We start from the raw sequence: 7,618 nt of genomic DNA, 5'->3' as shown, positions 1-7,618 counted from the left end.
AAAGAGGGAAGAGCCTGGGAGACCAGTTTTCAGAATCACTTGGGATTTTTGGCACATCTGGGGACCCTTGCTTGAGACTAGAGCGGCTAGGAGGCAGCCAGGGGGACTAGCGTGGCTTTGGCTCCACCAGGTGTATACACATCCTGGCTGTGTGACCTTGAACAAGCTACTTTACCTCAGTCTGTTTTCTCATCCCTAAAGTCACATTAACGCGAGCGTAGCACATGGCACCTATTATGTATGTTGTCGACGTGCTCTATACTCCTCCCCGGACTCTTCATCCCTGTGCTTTCTGTCTCTGCTGCTGCTTTGTAAAGTGGAGATAACGAGCCCTCCTTCCTATGGTGTCACTGGACTAAGTGGGTTAACTTGCAAGATTGAGCACAGGTCCAGGCATGCAGTAACTTTTAAGTATTAAAAGCCTCTCCTGGTATCACGTCCTCTGTCTACCATCTTACCTTCCTGGGTGTGTCTGTGTAGCATCCTCTGCCCCTGTGAGAGGAGACATCGTCAGTTATGCAGTTCGTAGCTCATTTCTAAGGCTGCTGTTTCTTGAAAGTCTTTCCCAGCTTTGTGCCATAGAAGACAAATGTTTCTTCTTTGTTTTATTGATCCTTGTAACCTTGCCCTTGTTTTGATGGCTGTGACATTATTATTGCGAGCCTCTCTTCAGTACCTTTGGGTAGCAGGTGGAATATAATGACAGGTGAGTCATAATAAGTGCTATATTATGGGCTAAGTCTAAGGGGGTTTTTGCCCTAGAATCTTTTTTTTTTTTTTCCTGTCCTGAAATCTTAAAGTGCCAGACAATCTTTTTTTCCTCTTAAAAGGGAAAAATGTTTGGAGTTGAAAATGTTTGGAGCCCACTGAACATTTTGCATGTGAATAATTGGAGTTACAGAGAATGTTCAATAATTCGGCCCAGGTCCTGGCCCACTGCGGCTCCTCAGAGGACTGTGGACTGTGAGTTTTTGTTGAAGGCAGGGCCAGGGCTAGAGCTGGCCCTCTGGGACTATGAGGCCAGGCCTCTGAGCCATCCACGCCCTCTCACCATTGTGTCCTCTGTCCCCTGTGTCCTCTGAGTTAGTCTCTGGGTTGTAGAGTGATGTGTAGGCAGTACTGCGGAAGGCTAATGTAGAAGAGCAGGGGCAGGAGGAGGGCTAGTGATGCTTGGGAACATGAGACTGGGGGCACAGACCTATTGGTGACCCTGACTGCTTGATGAACAGCATGGGTGAGACAGGAGCAGGGTGTGACAGGGGCGGAGGGGGACAGGAGCTGGCTGGACCTCCAGGCCCAGCTCTCATCTGTTCCTTCCTTCCCCGACTCCACAGTAAGCATCTCTGTCCCAAACTCCACCCTGAGCTTTCGAGCATTTCTGCTCTTCCAGAGCTCACCCTCTGGTGTCGGAGACAGGGCACTTTGGGGGACAGGGTAGGGATATGGCAGGAGTGCTGTTACTGCAGGTGATGTTGGGATGGCACTGCAGCCAGGAGGGTTTGAGCCAGAATGGCTGGGTTCTTCCTACTTAGCAGCTCTGTGACCTTGGGCAAATGACTTCTTTAAGCCCACGTTGAAGATAAAACTTCTGTGCAAGGTTCAATTTCAAACAGGTAAAGTATCTAACTTCCTGGTGCTCCGTAAGTAGTAGCTTTATCTGATTCTAACAGAAGTGTTAGGATTTCTAAAGAAATACGTTTTCTAAGTCATCTGTGCTTTCTTTAGTCAGTACGTTGCTGAATAAGTTAGAGCAGGACTTCTCTACCTTGGTGCTGTTGACATTTGGGATGGATGATGCTTTAATGAGGGCAGTATATTGGAGGGTGTTTCATAGCACTCTGGCTTCAATCTACTAGATGCCAGTAGCTCTTCCTGGTCGTGATAACCAAAAATGCTTCCCAAGAAGGCCAGTGCCCCAAGGACAAGGAGGGGATGGATCAAATCACCCTGCCTTTGAGAACTAAGCTAGCAGGTGCTCAGTGCTGGTATTTAATTGCTTCCTTGAAGGAAATTTACTACTGTAATGTAATTTTCTCAGGATTCTTACCTTATGTAGAAGATCCCTTTGTTAAGGGATCCTCTGAGCCCAGTGTAGTTAGCAGTGTTTATCTAGAAACCGGGATAGCAAGTATGAGAGAAAATCAGTAACACACTTATGAGTTACACTGTGAGCCAGAGTTTAAAATGCCCATGTACCAGCGTTTCTTGCTGCTTATTTTCCGTAGGAGATGGGGTTTGTCTCTGTGAAGCCAAGGGTTTAATCTGCTACTGGGCACGGGCCTGGGAGGTAATAATGAGCTTTGACTACGTACATCTGCTCTAGCATGGCGCCTTTACTAAGCTCTCAGAAGAGATGATCTGAATATCCTTTCCTGAAGAAAGATGTTCGAACTTCATTTTAAGACCGAGAAGGAGCTTGCCAAGGGAAGGCGTGAGGTAGAGGGAACAGCTTGTGGGAGGCTGGGGGGTGTGGTGCACCTGGCTGTGGTTAAAGAACTGGAATGATGGATTTTCTGGTCTGCTTCCTGACCTGGTGGAGCGCCCTTGGGGGCACAGTCTGTCTGGTTTATCCTGGCACTGAATTGTAATTCAAAGGCAGAGGCCGAGGAGTATGGTGGTTGAGAGCTCGGGCGGCCCAGAGTTTAGCATTCACTCTGCTATTTTGTATGGTGTGACCTTGAGAAAGCCACCAACTTCGTGCTCCCCAGTGTGTCCTTGAGTGACATGGGTTTAGCTATAGGGAATTAATGTGAGAGTCAAATGAGATAATATAGGTAACTCTCTAGGCAGAGCACATATTCAACACCTGGGTCGGATTTCTGGCCTGCTCTCTGCTTTTGTCAGGGTTTCACATGAGATTTTACCTTTTTTTTTTTTTTTTTAATTATTTTGTCTATGAGCAAGAGAAACAGAGCAACATCTAGAGAACAATTCCCCCAATAGGGTCCTGACACTGTGATATACCCCCGACCTTAGCTCGCCCCAGATCATGGTCACCCATGGCCCAGCATATTCAGGGAGGGCTCTAGAACCTTCTCCATGGGTCAACTTTGCAGAGGGTTGTGCTTTACCATTGAACCACTGTCTGGACCCCATTTTCTTTTTTAAAAGGTTCTTCTATATGAAAATATGTAAAGTCACTGCCTTAAGAAAAAGAACTCAGCTGGGTACTTTTGTTTGATGTGAAGTGCTCAACTAAAATTTTAGTTCTTGTACTGATCTAGCTCTTGGAGTTGGATTCTTTGGAAGGTGAGCAGTGCTAGGGAAGATGTGCTCATTGCTTTCTCTTTAGGGAGGTGGGTGAGCTTACAACAAGGCGGATCACTTTAGAGGCGTGTTGCTACACGAGCCCTTGGGCAGGGAATGGCAGACAATTTTCCGCTATGTGCCAGGTGCCGTCCTTCACTTTACCTGGTTGCTTTGCTTGATCTTCAGTGGCCTGGTGAGATGGTGTGGGCTGGTGAACGATGCTCCAGGCTACCTTCCAGGGTGCCGTCCCTGTGCTTGCGCAGCTAGAGAGTTTAAAATTCTTGTGTCCCAGAGCTTCTTGCTGCTAGAGTTTCTGATGTGAATTAGATACACCAGCTCTTCTCTTATCTGTAAGAAATTTGACTCCGAAGTTATGTGGAGACCATTTTCTTTTCCTTTCGGCTGTTTTCTGATGTTTAGTGATGTCACAGAGAGGTGAGACTTTCCTGCAGCATCATCCCTACGTCCAGTTGCAGCTGACTAGGTGTGTGTTAAGAGGCAGTTGTGGAGGAGGTAGATCATCCTGTGTTCCAGGGCAGAGGTCATGTTGGCTTCCAGACCCGGCTGTATTCACAACCTTGGTAGTTCCAGGGGCCGCTCAAATGTGGCAGCTCCTGGGGCATCCCGTATTGTTCAGGGAGCCGTTCCTGGGAGCCCAGTTTAGAGCCAAGTACTTCAGCCCTTCCAGCAACTTTCAAACACATCTATTTTTTTTTTTTTATGTTTCTTTTTTCTTTTTTTTTGGAGAGGTTTTTGCTATAGAGCGCGTGTGCTCGCCAGACAGACAGAGACATAGAGACAGAAAGCGAGAAATCACCCCCCAGGCGGGATGATCACACTGCAATCCCTTCTCCTCCATTCTCCTCTCGGGATCTTGGGCACGCACGCACACGCGCCCGGCGTGAGTTTTAAGCCACCGGGTCCGGGACATGAACCGCGGTCGACTATGTGGGAGTCCAGCAACATAGCCATTACGCTAACTGCTGGTTCCCAAACACATCTAATTCTTTAAGTTAAATCCCTTTCTGCTTAAAATACCTAGAGTGGTTTCTGTATCCTGCACCGAAAGCTGATTAATTCAGGTAAATACTGTTCATTCCCATTTATGTATGAGGATACCATGGCAAGGAATGGGTAAGCAGGGGTACCAAGGTGATATAAGGCTTGGGTCCCTGAACTTTAGTTCTTTTTTTTAATCTGTGAAATAGAAATAAGTTCATACTTCAAAGAGCTAATGGGATTAAACAGGCAGGGAACGTATGAGGGTTATTCATAAAGTACATGAAAAATGGCTGTTACAGGAACCAGCAGTTAGCGTAATGGCTATGTTGCTGGACTCCCACGTAGTCGACCGTGGTTCGTGTCCCGGACCCGGTGGCTTAAAACTCACGCCGGGCGCGTGTGCGTGCGTGCCCAAGATCCTGAGAGGAGAATGGAGGAGAAGGGATTGTGGCGTGACCATCCCCCCTGGGGGGTGATTTCTCGCTTTCTGTCTCTATGTCTCTCTCTGTCTGTCTGGCGAGCGCACGCGCCCTACAGTGAAATCTCTCCAAAAAAAAAAAAAAAAAATGGCTGTTACGAAAAAACTGCATGGATTTAAAATTTTTCTTGCACTGAAATAAACTCATACTTTAATTTCACCTTTTCACAATTTTTTTTCCCCTTTGTGCTAGAGAGCACATGTGCATGTGTGTGAGAGAGAGGGAAGGAGGAAGTGAGGGAGAGAGAGAGCAACAGAGAGAGAGAGAGAGGAGCAGCCTTGGTGGGATCTCCTCATGTCACAGTCTTTCCCCAGCCCTCCAGCTCCTTAGGGTCCTTCAGGCCAGCTTGGATATCTGAACCTGTGCTTGGTCACGGGTCTTCCAGCCTTGCAGGGCTTGTATTACAGCTGCACCACAGTGACTGGGCTGCCACCAACTTTTTGAAGTCCCCAACACATGGCAGGCATATGAATGCCTATTCTGTTTTTCTCCCAGTGTTCCCTGACTGTGATTTTCTACTGCTTTGACCATTTTAGAATTAGCGCCAGTGAATCGAATGAGATGTGACATGAGCGAGATGTGTAGGGCTCTTCTACGAAATCTGTTGGTTCATGCTCCTGGTGACTTTGACCTGGCAGTAGTGGGTACACGGAAAACGGTGGCTTTGTGTCTGAGCTGCGGCTGCGTGTACCTGCGTAGGAGCACTGGTGACGGTCTCTTCACCTACCTGTCTGCTAGCGTGTGATCTTAAGCAAGGTAGGCACTCAGCCTCTTTGGGCCTGAGCGTCCTTGTGCACACAGTGTGCCGTTTACCCACCTTACATGGCTGTGGAGATGAGAGGGTGATCTGATCAAGGTGTGGTGCTCCAGCTGTCAGGCTGTAGGGAAGCAGGAAGGTGTGAAGAGGGGCAAGCTAGAACTGGAGGCCACGGTGTTAATCCTTCTGTGGTGTGATGAGGGTTTGAAGAGAGATGTGAACATAGCAACAGGCCTCTGGGGGAGTCTGGAAAGAAATAACAGCAGGCGAGATGCCAGCTGGCCTTTGAAAAGTGAGATGCCAGCTGTCTTAGAGGTTTTCGGGCAGCGGGATCAGCATGTGCGAAGTCACAGGAGCACAAGGGAGCCTAGCTTTCCCAGGAAAGCGCCATCGCATGAGGGACCCGGGGTGCACACCGGGTAGGCGCCCAGATGGGGCAGTGACGTGAGGGCCACATTTAGAGTCGACACTCAGAGCACATCAGAGCCAGATGTAAGATGAAGGTCAGCACGGGAGCTGGTGAGCCACCTTGGAGAGGGGTTAGGCTTGTTCACTGGAGGGTCCAGTTGAGCACTCCACTTGGGGGAGGCATTGGCTACCCTGTCCGAGCTCAGGTTCTGGGCTAGGCACTGTACAGTCCCTCTCTGTAAAGTCTTTTACAGCCCACTGGAGACAGGCTCAGAGACCTCGCAGACTGCAGAGCTGGGCTTGAACATTCACTCTCTAACTCCAAAGTCCATGCTCTTTCTACAGAAGACTCTCCCCTCCCTCTCGTAACACGTGTATTATGATCAGAAAGGGAGAACAGGGCCTGGGAGAACAAAAGGAGATGACCAGGAAATCGGGCGCAGTGGCACTGTTGGTGGAGCTAACTGATGCTCTGCGGCGGGGTTGGAAGATAGGAGGAGAGCTCTGTGCCAGGTCAGGGAGGTGCACCCTGGGGCATCTTTATCAGGGTTCAGAAGCTTCTCAGTGGGATGAGGGTTGGAGAAGCCACTTTGGCTATTGTGAGCAAGCAGCTGAGAACAAGCAGTTGAGAACGCCTTTCCTTCTCAGATTTCTCCAGGCATCTGAAGGTGTAGGAGTGAAGCTGGTTATGAGGCCTGCTGGTTGAGTTATTGGCTTTCCCTGCTGGCTAGCTACCCAGGAGGGAAGACTGCATCGGAGTGGAAATAGCACAGGTGCCTCCTGGAGGCCTTGAGCAGGAGAGAAGCAGAAAAGATTTTGGCAAGCAAGCAAATAGCAGGTGAGTAATCCTAGGATTACTCAAAAAAAATCTGTGAGGGCTCTTGATATCTTTTAAATGTTTTAAGTTTCTGAAGTATTTTTCATAGGCACATATTTACTTTGGGTCCTCTGACCCTGTTTTGATCCTCCTACCCCAAGGGTTAAAGTTACCCAGTTGTGAATTTTTACACCATGTGGGTTTTCAACAGCTTAACTCTCTTGATTCAGAATGTCTGTGTTTCTTTTCCAACCAGTGGTTTACATAGCTCAGCTCTTACCATTGGTGCAGCTCCTGGGAGTTCATCGGTGACCTTTTAGAGATGTTTCTCTGAATCCAAACAGCTTCATTTTTAGGTTGTCCTTGGGGGTTGGAGAGGATGCAGCTGATAGTGTCACTCTGCAAACATGGCTGAAAGGAGCTACAGGAGGCCAGTTTTCTGTGTGCTGGACACACATGGGAGACTGGCTGGATCTGCGGCAGGCACTGTTTAGAGAACTGTCAGTGGTACAGCTGTGGTCAGAAAGAACAGCTGGGGCTGTGAAGCGTGTGCTGCAAATCCTTTTGGCAGCAAATCATAGCCATAATAATTTACTTGCTGAGTGACTTCTGTATATCAAGCATTATTCTAGATCCTTAAGTATGTTTCTCATCATGTATTCTTAAAAATATATTTACTGGGACCAGCAGTTAGCATAATGGCTATGTCGCTGGACTCCCATATAGTCGACCGTGGTTCGCTTCCTGGACCCGGTGGCTTAAACTCATGCCGGGTGTGTGTACGTGCGTGCCCAAGATCCCGAGAGGAGAATGGAGGAGAAGGGATTGCAGCGTGGCCATCCCCCCTGGGGGGTGATTTCTCGCTTTCTGTCTCTCTATCTCTCTCTGGCTGGCTGGCAAGTGCAC

The 7,618-nt window shown here is 48.5% G+C and overlaps 1 protein-coding gene and 1 long non-coding RNA gene across 2 annotated transcripts in view; one reads left to right on the top strand and one right to left on the bottom strand.

The window, feature by feature from the left end:
* LOC102495055 (uncharacterized) overlaps positions 1 to 3,928 on the bottom strand; it is a 13,614-nt gene extending 9,686 nt beyond the window's left edge. The window contains exons 1-2 of the long non-coding RNA XR_335302.2: positions 3,412 to 3,928; positions 459 to 676 (exon numbers count right to left, since the gene is read on the bottom strand). This is a non-coding gene — a long non-coding RNA (uncharacterized LOC102495055). The remainder of the gene's footprint in view (positions 1 to 458; positions 677 to 3,411) is intronic.
* TBC1D14 (TBC1 domain family member 14) overlaps positions 1 to 7,618 on the top strand; it is a 127,217-nt gene that overhangs the window by 13,739 nt on the left and 105,860 nt on the right. The gene's annotated exons all lie outside the window — the stretch shown is intronic.

The sequence above is a fragment of the Tupaia chinensis genome, unplaced genomic scaffold (assembly GCF_000334495.1).
Source record: "Tupaia chinensis unplaced genomic scaffold, TupChi_1.0 Scaffold000384_1, whole genome shotgun sequence".
Lineage (NCBI taxonomy): Eukaryota > Metazoa > Chordata > Mammalia > Scandentia > Tupaiidae > Tupaia > Tupaia belangeri.
This window is presented reverse-complemented; position numbering and strand designations above follow the sequence as displayed.